The sequence below is a fragment of the Cebus imitator genome, unplaced genomic scaffold (assembly GCF_001604975.1).
Source record: "Cebus imitator isolate Cc_AM_T3 unplaced genomic scaffold, Cebus_imitator-1.0 Scaffold152, whole genome shotgun sequence".
NCBI lineage: Eukaryota > Metazoa > Chordata > Mammalia > Primates > Cebidae > Cebus > Cebus imitator.
The window spans coordinates 49547-67677 of NW_016107467.1; the positions used below are offsets into that span (position 1 = coordinate 49547).

Sequence of the window (18131 nt, forward strand, 5' to 3'; positions counted from 1 at the left end):
CTAGCTTTGCTCCATATAAGTTCTAAGTAGAGGGTTCTGGGTGAGTCATGTAACTCACTATTCTTCAGTTTCCTCACCTGTAAAATTAATTTTTAGAATGGTGATTACTTCACAGAGTTATTGTGAGTCAACAAATATCAAGGGCTTAGAATCATGTCTGGCACATAGTAAATCCCCAGTAAAGGTAGCTATTTATACATTACACCTTTCACAAGCTAGAGTGTTTCTCTTAAACAACTACTTTTTATTAAGATTTTTCAGGATTAGATTTTTCATGAGTTTAGAAAATTCTCCTTCCACCTTTCCCTCCTTCTTAAGTATGCAGAGTACTGTTGATAGCATGACATGCAAGTTCTTCTAGGTACACACATACAGATAAACCTAAGAAGGTCTAAGCACCAATTGCTCTAGGAGTAAAATCCTAAAGAAACTGCCACGTTTAGGATGTGGGTCAGGAGTGGGAGACTATTTTGTTTCACCATTAATGAATGACTGGGGACAGATGTGGACAAAGACAAGACACAGGCCCTCCTGATTGGAATACCCGGGGCAAATGGTTGACTGATCCATTAGCAAAGCTGGTGAGAAATTCAGCCCCAGCGCATCTTAACCAGAGTCACCTGGCACCGAGAGACTGCTGACCCAAACTGGACTCAGACGATGCAGCAAAATTCCAAAACATTAAAGAAAAAAAACCCTCAGAAAGGGAAAGTCTTTCCCGTTGGTTCTCAGGCACCAGGGTATTGAGGAGAGGGCAGCACGAGGGCTTGATCTAGGCTCTCAGGCATCCCACGTAAACTGCCTGATCAAGTTTCAAATTACACAGATCTGTTTCCCCTTTCATGATTTATTATTTTAGTTTCTGAAATGATATTTGGAGAGAGGGGTGTTATATATTTTTAGAGATGCAAAAAAATCTGGGTGTTAGCCACTCTGAGGGTTATCATGAGTCTAACCAATGTTTTTATTTTTCTGATTTAATCACTTACACTTTGACTGACATTCATTGGATTTCATCTTTTCCTTTCCTAAAAGGGTATTAGTAACCACGTTTGATGCCTTAAACTATATTTTAATCACATCCTTTTATTTTTAGGTTGCAAGAGTACATGTTATGAATTAATAAAAAACAGCGATTTTAATTTCCTAGATAACTCCAGTCGCTCTGTAAGTCATGTAAATAAGAGTATATGATTTGATAGATTTCATTCTTTTCCACCAAAAAGTCCTGTGATACAGAGTGAGACAGGTTCCTCTCTCTGCTTCAGCTTTTACCTAACAAATTCACAATGAACAACACATGTCAACCACTGACACGGTACAACAATATAGCAAAAATAGATCACCTTCTTCAAGCAAGTGGAAGAAGTCGGTGTTAACAATGAAAGATATTTATATCTAACTCCTTTCAGACTATATAGACTTTGGTTTTCTATCAAAAGAGAAGTTATGTGAATTTTCAGGACAGAAGTATCGAGTGTACATTTTTTTTTAAAGAAAAGAGAATTTACCGGAAATTTAAGATACCCTCTATTGCAAGGCAGGAGATCAAACCAGCTCTGATTAACTTAAAGGCAAAACACAGCCCCAGCAAGATGGCGTACAGACACTGTGGCACCCCAAACTCTGAATTTCCATGGTTTTCAGGACGTAGGTCAGGCTCCAGACACTGAGCCATCACAGTGCTTGAGGTTTCTAGCAGGTGTTACCTGAGACAGGTCATGGACATCCAACAGTCAATACAACAACAAATATAAAACAGGCTTATCTCACTGCTTGCTAATTCTGTACTTTTTAAAGTTAATTCAGTACATGAAACATGAACGAATATAATCGGGAATCAGGTTCTATGCCATCTTTGCCACCTCTAAAATGAATATTACAAGAAAGTGCAAGATAAGTTTTATCAGTGGAGATCCCTGGAGCCTTTGTGGATCCTCCTAAATTAACAGCACTGTTATTCTGTTCCAGACCCTGTGCTAAGCACTTTATACGTACCATTTAATCTAATGCTTGCAATAGCTCAGTGAGCTAGGTGATGCTATTACCCCTGCCTCAGAGAAGTAAACTGAGTCCCACAGAAAGAAAACAATTTGTCCAAAAAAAAAAAAAAAAAAAAAAGAGCCAGTGAATGAGAGTGCTGAGGTTTGAGCTTGGATCCCAACATCCTTAATCAATTTGGACCACCCACAATATGTTTCAGGCCCAAATGGCAAACAATTCTGTCTTCATGGGGAAGATGCTGTATATAACCCCTTCTGGACAGGACATGCAGAGTATACAGTACATAGTGGAAACTTTCCAGAGAAAACCCAAGGGCAGTATTCTATTCCTACAGTAAAGGTGATGTGTGTAGCTTTGTTCCTTCTCTTCCTCCCTTACCCAGATACAGTCCTCTTAAGTACCACAAAAATACAGAAAGTCACAGGGAAATCCCCAAACAGACTCTGATTGATTCAACAAATACTGACTACATGCACACCTGCCATAGGTTAGGCACTGCTAGCCATGGAGAAGCCACACTGAGTAAGACCGCCTTCTTGCTTAATATCTGATGAACAGGTGAATTTGTGAAGGGACACAGCTGTAACATATGGAACAAGCAAGAGGTCTAGATCAGGAAAAATAACAAAGGGGACGTCCCCTTTCATGTGGGTAGTCAGCAAAGGCATGTTCGAGTTGATTTTTGAACTGAACACTAAGGGATGAGACGGAATGAGTGCTGGGAGGCACAGAAGTTATCCCGTGGTTCAGAGGCAAGGGAGTTTTTATGGCATCTGAGAAGAGTAATGGGGTTTAAATAAAATATTGGAAACCGTATTAAAAGCTCAAAGTTTCCAAAAGTCTTTTGAACATGCAAGATCTTCAAGCCACTATCTCTACCCAGTGAACAAGATGGAAACAAAGCCTATGTCAGGCAGACCCTTGGTAAATACTAATATAGGCTGGCATCTGTCCCCCCCAAAACCATCAATTCTGTGATATGGTGTCAATGTTAACGAATTATTAAGGTTAATGAATGCTAATGAATTATTATTACAGGTGGTATGATTCTTACCCATCTCACCTAACAGGGCTCAAAAACTCAAGAGAGAGCCAGGGTCACGTGGCTGGCACTGTTTTTCAATCTGGGTACAAGTCTCCAACTGGGTCACCCATGAGCATTGCTGACAATCTTTGCCACCGTCATGTGGCAGCTTCTGTGCACAGACGACACAGTTCTTTGAGGGCCATTCCCAAGAAGATCTGTGGGGGACCAGGACCTGCTTTGCCCAGTCAGCACAGAGGCAGGGACAGGGGATGAGGTGGCAGAAGATAGATACCATGTCGCATCTGCCTGCACGAGCGAAACCCTACAGTTTCAGATTATCATCAGCAATACCAACTTGAAAGCAGTTAGTGAATTCTGCTTGCGAGGCAGGCCCATTTCTGACTAAGTTAAAAAAAGGAATCAAAAAAAGAACTGCATGCTTCTCAGGGGAAATCCTCAAAACAGGACTAGCTAGCCCTGTTAGCAGAGTTTGACCAGCTGTATACACAGCTGCATGTGCCCTTGAAGATGTGCATCAGGAAAACCGCCTAAGGCTCTACTTGAATTTACAAGGCAATACCAGGTGAGGAGCAACGGACTGCAAAACACACGTCATCTATCAGTGAAACAACGACCAGTGAACCAGCAACAGGATGGTACAAGCTTGTCAGGGACTTCCAGCGTATCACCTGGGGTGCCTAGCACAACGCTGGCATTTATGATGTACCAGGATCTGTGCTAAGCTCTTTACAAGCAGCACCTCTCTAACTCTTCAGAGTGAGCTGGCTTCTATTTTTAACCCCTTTTCCAGATAAGGAGGCCGTGGCACAGAAAGGTTAAGTAACTTGCCTAGGGTTGTTCAGCCAGGAAGTGGAAGAGGTGGAATCTGAGTCTAAGCCGATCTAACTTCAAAGCAGAAACTCTTAACCATGCTGCCATCCTGTATCCACAGCAGGCATCCAGGGAGCGTCTGTGAATACATCCATTACCCCTAAGTTTTATGACTACTCATCACAGGCTGGTATAGGCAGAAAATATATTATTAATACAAAGTAGAGGGAAGTCTCATTCTATTCATTTTATGGGATAAAAATTTTCACAGGAATCGTGTACAGGCCAATTTGGGATCGAAAATTTGGACGGGAGTGGCTGACTTGTCCCGTGTACTCCACTCCCAAGGTAAGCGTTCAGCAGAAAAACAGGGAGCAACAAATCTCAGAAATGTAGCGTGGAGAGTTCTGTCCTGCCCTTGAGTCTACGTAGATAAGCACAGAGGGACAGGGCAAAGCTCTGAGCAACCCTCCCTGTACATCTAGGGGGAACAGAACTGGGTGTGAGTGCACATTGCTAAGACCTCATACTAGTACTCAAGCCTTCCTGAAATCTTACATCCGCAGGCAGGAAAACCCACTAGACTAGCATATTCTAGAGTTTAAATTTTGCTTTATAGCTCTCCTAATAAAGAAATTTATTTCTCAGATTTGCCGTGGCACTTTCGGTGAGAATACTACGGTCCTAAAATATTTACTGAGCTGTATCTCTGCTAAGAATTAAAAAGGCTAAAATTCTAACATGTAAAATTCAAACAAGGCACAGTCAGCAGAAGACAGTCATTGAAAAGAAATAAAAATTAAACATGTAGCAAAACTGACACCATTATTTTGTATAAGTAACCATAATGATTGCTCAGTAAGCATGTGCCTTTTCTTAGTATTAGAACCCAGAATTTATCTGGGACATCAAATTTTAAGGATGCATTTCCCAGATACCTTTATAGTTAGGGGTGGCTAGTAGGATGTAGGCAGGCATCACTGGATAAGGCTGCAGAGAAGGTGCTTTAAAGAGGCCTGCCTCAACCAGGAAAACTACTCTTTGTCTCCTCCTTTCAGGATGCAGAGGCAATGGCCTGACAGCCAGCAGCCACCATGTGACCTTGAAGATGAAGGAACACACTGGAATAAGCAGAGCAGAAAGACAGAAGGCACAAATTGATCTTCCCAGATGTTTTTACAAGAGAGAATAAATAACTTTTATACTTATATCTTCCTTATTAGAAAACAATTCTTAACTAATATAATAATATGAAAACGCATCTAAAGATGACACTACAATTTTCTCTGAGGGAAAGTAGAAAATTCATGAATTGGGATTCTGATTAACCCTCTATTCCCAAAGCTGTTTGTTTAAGTATGACTTTCCTTCTTAATTAGTACTGCTAGCCCAGGGAAGCATATTTGCTGAGCCTCTCTCTCTGTTTTGACATGCAAGACTTGTGAAATTCAAACATACTTGTAGGCATCCAAAGCATTATTATTTATTAAGGTCTATATTAAAGGTGAGATCTTACAGCACTCTCAGATTCTGATGATTAAAGGAAATTTAATCGTTCTTCATTGGCATTTGATCTTTCGCCTGCCATAATCTACCTGCATATCCCTTCATCCATATTTGATACTAAAAAAAAGACATTTCAACAGCTTGTCCATCAACTGCAAAATAGAAGGAACGTACAGACAAACCACATTACTCAGAAAATATGAGAGCTTTCCCCCACACTCATTTCGCTCATGAAAGCCCAACGTGATTAAAAAGGTGAAGAAGTCATACTCCACGAGGTGAACTGGAATGACTGTAGAGCCGATCAGCACATTTGTAAGGAGTTTCGAAATTTTCAAAGTGCTTTCACATGCATTATATCTTGTTTCATCCTTACAACACCATCTTTCAAGGTAGTAAGGGCAGGTATTTTTTTTTTTTATTCCCGTTTTTCATGACAAATGGTTTGCTCAAGGTCAGATGGAGTGGTACCCAGCGAGATGTCAGGTTTACAGGTCAAATGTCCCTCTTTGATGCATCAGATCAAGGGACAGCCTACTATAGCCTTCAGGCCAAATATGGCTTACTGTCTGTTTTCATCAATAAAGTCTCACTGGAGCACAGGGACACCCATTTGCTTGTATATCATCTATGGCTACTTTTGTGCTCTAAAGGCAGAATTGGCTAGTTGCAAAAGAGACTGCATGGCTCATGAGGATGACAATATTTACTATCCAGTCCTTTACAAATTTTGCCAATCCCTGCATTAGGTCACCTTCCCACAAATATGATCCAAGTTATGAACTCAATTCATAAAAACCATAAAGCCATCATGGGGGGGGTGTGGGTAACAGCATTGAAATGCCTGCTAGCTTCAGAATCAGGGCCTGATAATTACAGAGCCCATCATCTTCTGCAGGATTACTACTGTATATCGACCACTGGGTCTCCCGCAAAGGTAGATGGCAATTTGTCGGTGGTATACTGCATCAGTGGTGTCTGTCACTTACCCTGAAATTTTGTCGTGTCTCACAGCCATAAAAAGCCTGGGGTCACTGGGAGGGGGCATGCATAATGCCACAGGACTGCAACACACAGAGGGAAGCTGAAAGCAAAAAGAAAAGAAGAGGTTAAGCGAAGGGGCAAATTGTGATGCTTCAAAAGCAAGACAGACACACGAGCCTTCGAGCCCTCGGTATCCCTTGTTTACACATCACATTTACCTTCAGTATATTCTCATGTATCTAAGCATCTATTTTATCCTTGGCCTTCTAGAATCAGCATTCAACCCAGTTCACAATCTGAATTACAGGAGGGAGACGCAAAATGTTACGTAGGTAAAACTGTCACTCTTGAAGGCACTGACATCCACTTAGGAAGTTTAGTTCCTTCAACTTCCATACCGTAATTTCTTTTCTTTTTTCTTTCTTTCTTTTTTTTTATTCTGAGGCAGGATCTTGCTCTGTCACCTAGGCTGGAGTGCAGTGACACATTCAGGGCTCACTGAAGCCTCAACTTCCCAGACTCAAGCACTCCCAAGCAGCTAGAACTACAGGCATGCCCACCATGCTCAAATAATTTTGGAATTTTAGTAGGCAGGCTGGTCTCAAACTCCTGAGCTCAAGTGATTCTCCTGTTCCAGTCTCCAAAGCAGTACAATTACAGGCGTGAGCCACAACTCCCAGCCCTAATTTCTTTCTTTCCCTCTCTCCCACCCTCCCCCTTCCTTCCTTTCTTTCTTTTTCAGACAGAGTCTCGCTCTATCACCTAGGTTGGAGGACTGCAGTGGGACGACCTTGGCTCACTGCAACCTCCACCTCCAGGGTTCAAGCACTTCTCCTGCCTCAACCTCGCAGCTGGAATTACAGGTGTCTGCCACTGTGCCTGGCTAATTTTTGTATTTTTAGTAGAGATGGGGTTTCACTATGTTGGCCAGGCTGCTCTCAAATTTTATTCTCAATGATCCGCCTGCCTTGGCCTCCCAAAGTGCTGGGACTATAGGCGTCAGCCACTGTGCCTGGCTTATAATTTCTTATTTCTTAAGATAAATTTTGAGAAATGAGGAAAAGAAGATCCATAGGTCCAAATGATAATTTTACTATGAGTTTTCATCATTTAGCCTGTCTCAATGCATCCAGTAGAAGAGACAGGAGGAAATAAATACATCCATGGACACAGACACCCCCCTAACAAAACAGACAAGCTCTCTCCTGCCAGCCAAACAGAAAATCTTACTTGCCACAGTTAGCAAGTAACTCTTTTTTTCAGCTGCATTTCAAACGCTGAAGGAGACTGTGACGCAGCCTTCTCATGGAAATAGTCACTCTGTCCATGTGCTGAGACTGTAAGCTTTCAGTTTGGTTGGGTTATTAGTAGAATATTTACCAAATCCAATTCCAAATAAGTTGTTGCTGACAGATAAGTCAACTCATCCTCAAGCACTTTCAGAAAGTTTTTGCGAATAGCTGTCAGTAGGAAGGTTTCACATGCCAGGTCTTTTTTGCATAGCTCCTTGAGATAATAATGCCGTCTATATGGCCCTCAAGATTGCATAAAGGACTCTCACTAATACAGAAAAAAATAGAACTTTCTGCCCACTCTGTAGAACTACAGAGTGGGTAGAAAGCCTGAGTGTTGGGGGCATGCACATGTATGTCTGTGCGCAGTGTTCTCTTTCAAGAGTAAATTCAGGCAATATTCTGTGAATGTACATGTTTTTAACCTACTCAGATGGAGAAGTTGAAACTAAAAAGGAGATGCATGAAGTTTTATGATTTGAATAGTCACCTGTCTCCGGAAACAATGTGGGTTGTCTGCCTACCAGAACTCAGAAGAGAGTTAAGAGATGGTGTTCCCAGTGGGTGTCTCTTCTAGATATGAGATAAACCCAGGCCAGATTTGTCCACACTGTGTTTTCTAGGTATCTGGTGTCTACTGTGCAGAAACCGTTTGCCAAATACATCATGGCTTAAGAATCTTCATTCTTATAGGACTTTAATGTGCTGTGCTGGCATTTTCCCTCTTGAGCAAGGAAGCTTAAGAGTATGATAAGAATGCATCAAAAATATTTTTAAGATAATTTCAGTTGGCAAAGGCTATAATCGTTCAAACTTAATTGGTGAACTCATTAATGAGCAACTGTCATGAAGAGAAAGAGGACCATTGTCATAGACTTATCAGAGCAATGAGATAACGAAGTTAATTATATTGTTTTCAATGGATTTACACTGGCTGCCTTTTAGATTCTACATTTCCAAACATTTGTTCTGACACCCCATGTGTTTGCTCTTAACAAAAAACCATGAGCTGTGGACTCCTCTAGGAAAAGTCTTCCGATCACATCCCTCGCATCCAGGCAAAGCAACTGGAAAACTTTTCTACCCTTTATTATCTACTTGTAAAATGTTATAAGCCTGTAAACTAGTTAATTTATGAGCCATGTTAATAATTTGCTCACACTCGATCACAGGTTTGGCAAACAGAGTTTCCAAGGGATGTGGGAGGATAATTTGTAGGTCCAGCTTCTCTCCTGAGGGGACACTAACTAATTTGACACAGTAACATGACATTGATGGCGGGGCACACTAATGACCATTCTCCAAGACGGGGCTGTCAGCCTGTCGTTCCAGTGAGAAGCCAGTCTGCTTTCACGGCTGCTCAGGACTGGATGCTCAACTAATTATTCAGACAGCGACATTAATGAGAGCCCTTGTGTTTATTTTCAACATACTAACCAACGCTTAGCTACCATTTGTCTGATATGGTCACTGATTAAAATGTGTTTCATGAATAGTAAATTTGAACTCTAATATAACAAAGAAGCATCGGAGAAAAATAAGGAACAGCTGACTGGAAAACCAACCTGGTCCATGCAACTTGTTTTCTGCCTCATACATTGTCAAGGACAAAGTGACAGGTAGTAGGAAATGCCGTGAATTCCAAGAAAACTGAGAGTAATATTTTGAATCACACATGTCCGTGGGCATGTCTGACTTTTGACCAAGGCCACAGGATACAATATGGTCAAGAGCAGCTTCCATCTCAAATAAACTTTACTAACTTTATGATACTGAATGAAAATCTGAGTTTTATTATTTATTTTTTGAGACAGGGTCTCACTCTGCCACTCACGCTGGAGTACAGTGGCATGATCTCAGCTGACTGCAGCCTCAACCTCCCGGACTCAAGCATCCTCTCACCTCAGCCTCCCAAGTAGCTGAAACTACAGGCAGGTGTCACTATGTCTGGCTAATTTTTGTGTTTTTTGTACAGATAGTGTCTCATTGTGATGCCCAGGCTGGGCTCAAACTCCTGGCCTCAAGCAATCCACCTGCCTTGGTTTCCCAAAGTGCTGGGACTACAGGCATGAGCCACCGTGCCCAGTCTGAATGAAGATATTTAAAGTTAGTTTTTTTCAGAAAATGACCAAAATTTGCTTAAATGTGTTTTTTGAACCTTACAAAAGTTTGATCTTTGATTAGTCTATAATAAGATCTTCACAAACATTAATAATTGCTATTGTATTTTTTCCAAATAAATTGCAAAACCATATGGCTAGGGTTTTTTAAAAAGTGCTTTTTAATATCCTCTTTTGTCTTGTTTCTAGTCTACTAAACCTTGTAATCAAGTTCTTTGTACTTTAAATTAAATTTCTATTTTGGTATGACAAATTTTGTCCTTCATTTTAGGGTGATTATAATCCTAAAATATTCATATAATCGTAATTTAAAATGAATAACTTTCAAAAAAAAAAGGTGTGCTTAGATCTATCAAAGGTGTTAAAAAATTGAAAATGCTTCTGATATAGTTCATTGTAAAATGTGCAACTTGAAATAAATAACAGTGGTAGTAATTCAACAGATGTTCTACCTGCCATCACAGATAAAGAATTCTACTCAATATTGTGTATGACTTCTGATTTTATAAAATAACAAAATAAATATGAGTTCATGTAGATCGCTTTGGGAAGGAAAATGTCATTGCATGCAACATTTCTTAAGTATGTATTTCTAAACTTATTCACTTTGAGATAGATCTGTAATTTTAGAACGCCAAAATGCCTAAATGGCACACAACATGTGGGAAGCAGATTCAGAATGCAGGCTAATTTTTAACATATATTTAAACAAGTATCCAGATAAACTGTTCCAAACCAGCACGACTGTCTAAACGCTGCCCTTCCCAGGGGACTTGTTGCAGACAGGTTCTCAGATTAGCAGCACCTCTGGGCAGTTTATGTATGGTAAGCATTTGTCCTCCAAAATAATACAAGAAAATGTGGTCAGTCTGTGGCAGAGACTGGCTAACCGTTCATCAAATCCATTTCTTTTTCCTGAACACACAGCTGGAATGCACTTCCCAGCATCCCTTGTAGTTAGGTGGGGCCTGGTAACTGAGTTCTAACCAGATAGATGGAAGTGAGTATACACTCCTTTCATTCAGATCCTGAAGCCTCTGGCACCATCCCTAATGACTGCTTTCTTCCCTGGATTGTGGGTCCAGAGATCTAGTGGAGAACTCCTAGCTCCTGGAGATAGTGGAGTCACTGGATGGAATCAGCCTGGGTCCCTGAAAGACCATATGGAGCTGAGCTACCACTGCTCCTGTCCCCCTCAACCAGCACTAGACTGTGAGGTGCTCAAGAATTAAATGCACTGAGTTAAGCCTTTGAGATTCTGGAATGTTGGTTACAGCTACCAGTATCTCTTACCCAAATGCATGGACCTTTCCAATTTCTTCCTAGCTTTTACTTGAGTCTCCAGGTAACCCTAAGTAAACAACTCTGTCAATTTGGAACATTTTCTGAAAATATTTCATACTTAGGATTATTTGCTCCTCTAACTAAGCTAAGGGTAGAAAAAGGAAAGGGAACCAAAAGCTAATGTATTCCCAAAATGTGTCAGGCATGGCTTTCCTTACTTAATCTTCATGTAGCCCAGTAAGGAAGTTGGATTCCCATTTTACAGATGAGAATACTGAGCTGCTAAGAACTGAAATAAAAGGAAATGCCACAGAATATTGATCTAGTTGACAGTTTCCTAGTTGAATGCCTTTTTATGTTGTTTAATTGGCTTTCAAAATCTAAACTTTATAGAAAATGTATGTTTTATTTCGAAATGAAAACATTTTTGTCTGTTGCTATTATAAAAGAAAAAAATCATAAAACATCCTTCAAATTTAATGTAACATTTTAAATGAAATGTGTGAAGGTTAAATATTGCATTACATTATAATTGGTAGAATATCAGAAACTTCCCAGAGGTTTTGAAAACCCAGACACCAAAGTTATATGTCTCATTGTTCTTCATGATTTAAGAAAAAAAAAAAAAAGTCACATTTCAAACAAATGTATGTTGAGATCACATTATTAAGTAATTACTGTTTTAAACATTTTACATCCTTAACATCATAGCTATTTATATATATGACATTTTGCTATCTTTTAGTCGTATTTTAGAAAAGAGTTGGCAAACTTTTTCTAAATAATAATAGAAAGGAACACTTTTTTCTGTAAAGGAACACTTAGTGAATAGTTTACACTTCGGAGCTACAAGCTCTCTATTGCAACAACCCGGGTATTATAGTAGAAAAGTAATCCTATGTAAACAAGTGGGTGTCACTGTGTTCTAATAAAACTTTATTTACACAAACTGGCAGTGGGCTGGATTTGCCAGCTTCTGCTTCAGAACAATGATTGGGGGTTTTGCACATTGACACATAACACATTAAAATTTTTCCTATGCAAAAAAAATGGAAAACAGACACTGGCTAGCATTTTCACTCTGGATATCTGACTGCCAGGGATGGATTACTGATGGTAAGGGTAGTTGCCTTAATTTGCCAAAAGGTTAAGAGATGAGCGTTGGCAGGCTCAGCTTCTACTCACCCCATGCCTGGTTCTTTCCCCTAAGTGATGCCACCTTTCCAAGGGCCCATGCACCCACATAGAGAGCTTACTGGAATCCTGTGCCATTCCAAACAAAAACCCAAGGAATACTTGCAACAACAAAAAAAGAAAAAGCTAAAGCCTTTTTCCAGCCCCTGCGTTAACAGTGTTTTTTTCAAGCCCCTGTAGGTGACAGTCACCTTAAAGTGACCTTATGCTGAACTTTTTTTTAAAAAGCAAAATAAATAATAGGTAGATTTCAGATGTCACTGGAAGAGAGACAGAAATGACATCCACTAAAAGTTTCAAAATCAGGCATGAAGTTTCCCTAAATTAGAACCAAACCGCTTTCTTGGATTTAAAGGATGTTCTTTGTTAACCAATTTCAGGGTAGAAGCTACGTGTCCAGTGATAGAATATGCCAGGAACAATGAGTCAAATGTATTATTCTCCACTATTCTCTCAAGGATATACAATTATTGTAATGATGACTTGGTCCACTTTTTTTTTCTTTTGGATGGCAAAGCTCAGAGACATACATACAGAGTTTTGGTTTTTTTTAAACCTCAGTTCCCCATTAATGTTTTATTGTAACAGTTAAGTGTACAAAACGATTTGAGAGATAAAATGTGTAAATTTCATGAATCTGTTTTATCTTAAATGTCAATCAAAGCAGAACAAAAGTAAGTAAATGATAGTCCAGTCTGACAAAGAAATATTTTGTAGGATGTAGTCACTTAAAATGGGGAAATATGTGCAAATGCTTGTTGCCATGTGATATAAAATAAGCAAGATAGGAAAATTGTATCTACAATTTTCTACAATTGTATCTCCTATCTCCTTTCTCAGTTGTGTAAAAATATGTGCCAATGAAGAACAGAAAAAAAAAATTAAATTAACAGTATTTGCCCTAGAGAAATGGGATTAAGGTTAGGATTTTTCTTTAGAATTTTTCGTATTCTCTAGATTTTTCCAAAACAGAGTAATATCCAAAATACCTGCTACACAATTTGAAACAATGGTTTAGACTTGAAAGAAAAAGAAGAAACACTTTGCACATGTCTACTCATTTATTAATGGCTTCTGATTGTCTTGCTTCCAGGCTAGAAGTGCCTTGAGAGCAAAGGTTCGTGTTACCTCTCATGCTCCAAACACAATATCTACGGCATCTTACGCACTCAATTAACATTCCTTGGAGCAACTGAATAGACCATCTTACTTTTTAAAAGTCCTCTTAATGAGATTCCATAAATAAATTAAATTTTTATACTTCAAGCCTTTACAAGAAATTAAATAATTTTGTTTAAAGAGGTTGATTGCTTGTGGATTATGGCTGTAAATAAATTGCTTGATGCAAAATTATACTTTCTCCTTTTCCCTTTTTTCCATGATAGCACACAATAATTTGTCTTTCAATAACCTCAAACAATTCTGCATCATTTGCTCATTAAAAACAAAATACATCTTGATCACGAAGCCTGGCATTTCATAAATATTTACCCCAAGTGCACTGCCTGCTTTGAAGCTGGGATGGTAAGTTCCTGATTGACAAGCAACTTCTGTGCAGAAGGCGGGAGGAGACCTCTCCTGTCAGCTGGGAGAAGGGCACACACTGCTTTTGCACCTACTCTCTCCAGCAGAGGCTCTTTCCCCATAGCCGAAAAACCCACACTAACTGTGATCATCATTCATCAGTGTCTCTCTCACACATACACATAAACATACACATACACACTCCCTCTCTCTCACTTTGCATTCACGCCCTGTTCACATTCTCTCAATGGCTTGCCAGTAGTGTCAGGACAGGAACCAAAAGTATTCCCATGGTTTACAAGGTCCTGTATGATCTGACACCTGTTGACCTCTCTAACCTCCCGCTTAACTATCTGTCTCCACTACAAGCTTCTCACTGAGTCTTCATACTGGGCTGGAAGGATGGCAGGGAGGGATACTGAAGATTAGATGGAAGATTTCAAGTCCCATCCTGAGAACAAAAATGGTGAGCACGACAGTGAAGAAAAGAACATATCTTCCCCTAAGAAAACCCCAAAACAACAATAAAAAACAGTCCATCATAAATACTCTATGTTTTCCTCCATGAAATATATCATGGATAACTTTCTGGATGAAAATAAGTGAGATTAGTAAACAGAAAATTCAAATCTTAAAAGCAACTTCAATTTTCTTTTTAAATAAGAATTTGCCCACCAGTCCTTTGCAAGCCCATAATGATGGCTAGTGGTAATGGACTAGTGAGTCCTCTGCAATACCACCAAACTCTTTTTCCCAGAGTCGTCAACTCCAGGAGAAGAAAAAATGGTGCCAACCACAGAACACAAGCAGCTCTTGCCCTGTGAGAGCCAATCTGTGTGGATTCAGACTTACTCACCACTTAGGGTAGAATATTTCATTTGACAGTATAAGGACTGCAAGCTACAGCTGGACCCATGACACATTATGCTGCTGGATCCCACAGAGGAAGATAGGTTCTTCATTGGAATTTATTTAATTTTTCTTTTTTTGGAGATGGAGTTTCACTCTGTTTCCCAGGCTGGAGTACAGTGGCACGATCTCAGCTCACTGCAAACTCCGCCTCTCAGGTTCAAACGATCCTCCTGCCTCAGCCTCCTGAGTAGCTGGGATTACAGGCACTTGCCACCACGCCCAGCTAATTTTTGTATTTTTAGTAGAGATGAGGTTCCACCATGTTGGCCAGGCTGGTCTCAACCTCCGTGACCTCAAGTGATTCACCCGCTTTGGCCTCCCAAAGTGCTGGGATTATAGGCGTGAGCCACCGTGCCTGGCCTTAGCTGGGATTTAAATGAAAGGCATCCTCTTCCTGACATACAAAAGTTAAGAACCACTGCGGGTCATCACTCTCCTTAGTCTCTGGGAGAAAAAGCGTACTAATATATAAATAGGCTACAAAAACAGGAGGTGTGCTTTATTTCACACCTCAATAAACCTCAATAGCTAAAACCAAAGCAACATATTGTTTGGGACTGTCACATGATAACTAATTTTCACTGTACTGTCTTCATCCTGGGTACATAGGAAAATGACATTTCCAAGTCCAATCCCAATTTCACCGGCATTTACACATGTCAGGACCATGTCACTGATTTCTGGTCAATGGGATGTGGGCAGAAGCAAGGGGCACTTCTAAGCCCACGATGGCAGGTCAACTGCGCTCCCAGTTCCTCTTCCCCACCAACAGCTGAGATCCCACAGCAAGAACAAGATGGAGGAGGTGCAACAGACATGAACAGAGGACAACATATACCTTATTATGTAACGCTACCAAAATCTGTGTGTTAGTCGCGGCAGCTAACACAACACATTGTAAGTGTATACTTCATTAGGATCTACCTCAAATAAATACTTATTTCTGCCCTCATTAAGATCTACCTAAAATAAACACTTTTTCCTGGCTTTGTCTCCACTTCTCCCATCCTGACCCCACGGGATCATGTCTTTTTTTGGGGGGGTGGGGTCGAGTCTCACTCTGTTGTCCAGGCTGGAGTGTAGTGGCACGATCTTGGCTCACTGCAACCTCTGACTGCCCGGTTCAAGCGATTCTCCTGCCTCAGCTTCCCGAGTAGCTGGGACTACAGGTGCACGCAATCATGTCCAATTAATTTTCATATTTTTAGTAGAGACAGGGCTTCACCATATTGGTCAGGCTGGTCTTGAACTCCTGACCTTGTGATCCACCCGCCTCGGCTTGCCAAAGTGCTGGGATTACAGGTGTGAGCCACTGCGCCTGGCCGGGACCATAATATCCGGTGCAACCCCTTTTTAGAGAGAACCCACCACACCACTACGTCTTCCAAAGATCAGCCATAGGGCATAATGAATCAACTCACAGGGAAAGCATCCGCGGGACAGCGACTTTCTCGGTACCACCGCACGCCAGACACTGTATTTGAAGTGCGTCATAGCTTGAACTTGAGACAAATGAGGTTTCAGGCCTCCTGGAGGCCACAGACTACCAGGAAACACCAACAAACGCAGACAGAGGTAACCTAAGCTCAAGGGGTCAGAAAAGATTTTGTGGAAGAGATGACCCGCAAGCCATTAAATAAGAAGTCAGTGGGTGTTAGCCAGGTAGAGAGGACTGGGTGTAGGGCGAGGGAAATGATCCTAGGATGTTCCGACAGTGCTGCAGCCAAAACAGATAGAAGCAAGCACAAACGCCAGGCCTGAAAATCATCAATCTTCTGCCTTCTTCCATGACACTAAACACAGAACTTGGGAGTGTCAGGACTTCCAAAACCAAAACAAGGCCAAATCGATTGAGTAATACAGAAATAAAAGAATGCTATTACACTCTGCTAAGTGTCTCAATGGTGTAACTTAAGACAAAAACACTTGTTTTTCTACCAGCGACAGGGAGAAAGGAGCGAGTTATTCACACTGACACTGCTTTTCTAAATTATCTGAGAAAATAGTAGCATGAGAAACGAGGTTGCCTGAGTTCACAAACCATTGCACTTGTCCTTAAATATCCACCCAACTCCTCCTTTATAAATATCATAATTATCCTTTAAAAAACAAAGTTAGTTTTGTTTATTCTTTCACTCCATAAACCCTTGAGGAAAGAGCACTAGAACAGGGTCACAAGACCTAGGTTCTGACCGGCACTGGGCACCACTTAGCTGTTGCCCCTTGCCACTTAGCTATAGTCCTTTACTGTGTCTGTCTTACCTTCTTATGAGACTACTGCCTTTGTAGAAGTCCCAAATCTTTTCTGCCACTATCTGCCACTAACACCCTCTAACAGGCTTCTCAAACTTACATCCTCATGAGAATCACCTGAAGGTCTTGTTATAAGCGGAATGCTGGGTCCCAACCCCAAAGTTTCTTTTTTGTTTGTTTGAGATGGAGTCTCACTCTGCGGCCCAGGCTGGAGTGTAATGGCAGGATCTCAGCTCACTACAACCTCCACCTCCCAGGTTCAAGCAATTCTCCTGCCTCAGCCTCCTGAGTGGCTGGGATTACAGGCGCATGGCATGATGCCCAGCTAGTTTTTGTAGTAGAGACAGAGTTTCGCCATGTTGGCCGGGCTGGTCTCAAACTCCTGACCTCAGATGATCCACCCACCTCGGCCTCCCAAAGTATTGGAATTACAAGCATGGGCCACTGTGCCTGGCCCCCAACCCCAGAGTTTCTGATTCACGATGGCTGCAGTGAGGCCAGAGAACTTCAATTTCTTACAAGTTCTCAGGTGCTGCTGCCGCTGCTGGTTCAGATGCCACACTCGGAGGACCGTGCTCTGAAGCACTGTGCTTCCAACCCTGTACTGCTGTGCAGCTGCATCTCATTGCCAGCTAGAAAAGGGTCTTCTCCCTTCACCAGGGCCAGCTGAGTGTGTCTCAGGTGCAGCATCTTCCAGGATTCCCTGCGCAACCTCAGGGAGCCAGAATCTCAACCTCTCTCCAAAGGAAGCCTGCTCTCAGGAACACAGGAAATTACAATCCATTCCCCAGTCCATGTGGTTTGTTCTCACGCCTAAATCAGAAGTCACTGCCTCCAACTGCTTTGCATCCATTTCAGAACAAAATCCAGGCTGGGTACGGTGACTCAGCCCTGTTATCCCAACAGTTTTTGAGGCTGAGGCGGGAGGATCGCTTGAAGCCGGGAGTTTGAGACCAGCCTGGGTAACACGGCAAGATCCCATCACTATAATTTTTTTTTTAAATGAGTCAGGCGTGGTGGCACACCCACCTGCTGTCCTAGCTGCTTGGGAGGCTGAGGTGGGAGGATAACCTGAGCTCAGGAGTTTGAGGCTGCCAGGAGCTACAACTGCATCACTGCACTCCAGCCTGGGTGGCAGAGAACAAAACCCAGTCCTCTGCCCTGCTATACAGGGTCCTGCTGACTCCCAGCCTTTCCACA

General features: G+C 41.4%; 1 long non-coding RNA gene across 1 annotated transcript in view; it reads right to left on the reverse strand.

Annotated features, from left to right (window-relative positions):
- Nucleotides 1-18131, reverse strand: part of LOC119473371 — a 205437-nt gene that overhangs the window by 6368 nt on the left and 180938 nt on the right. The window contains exon 3 of the long non-coding RNA XR_005202575.1: nt 6354-6452. This is a non-coding gene — a long non-coding RNA (uncharacterized LOC119473371). The remainder of the gene's footprint in view (nt 1-6353; nt 6453-18131) is intronic.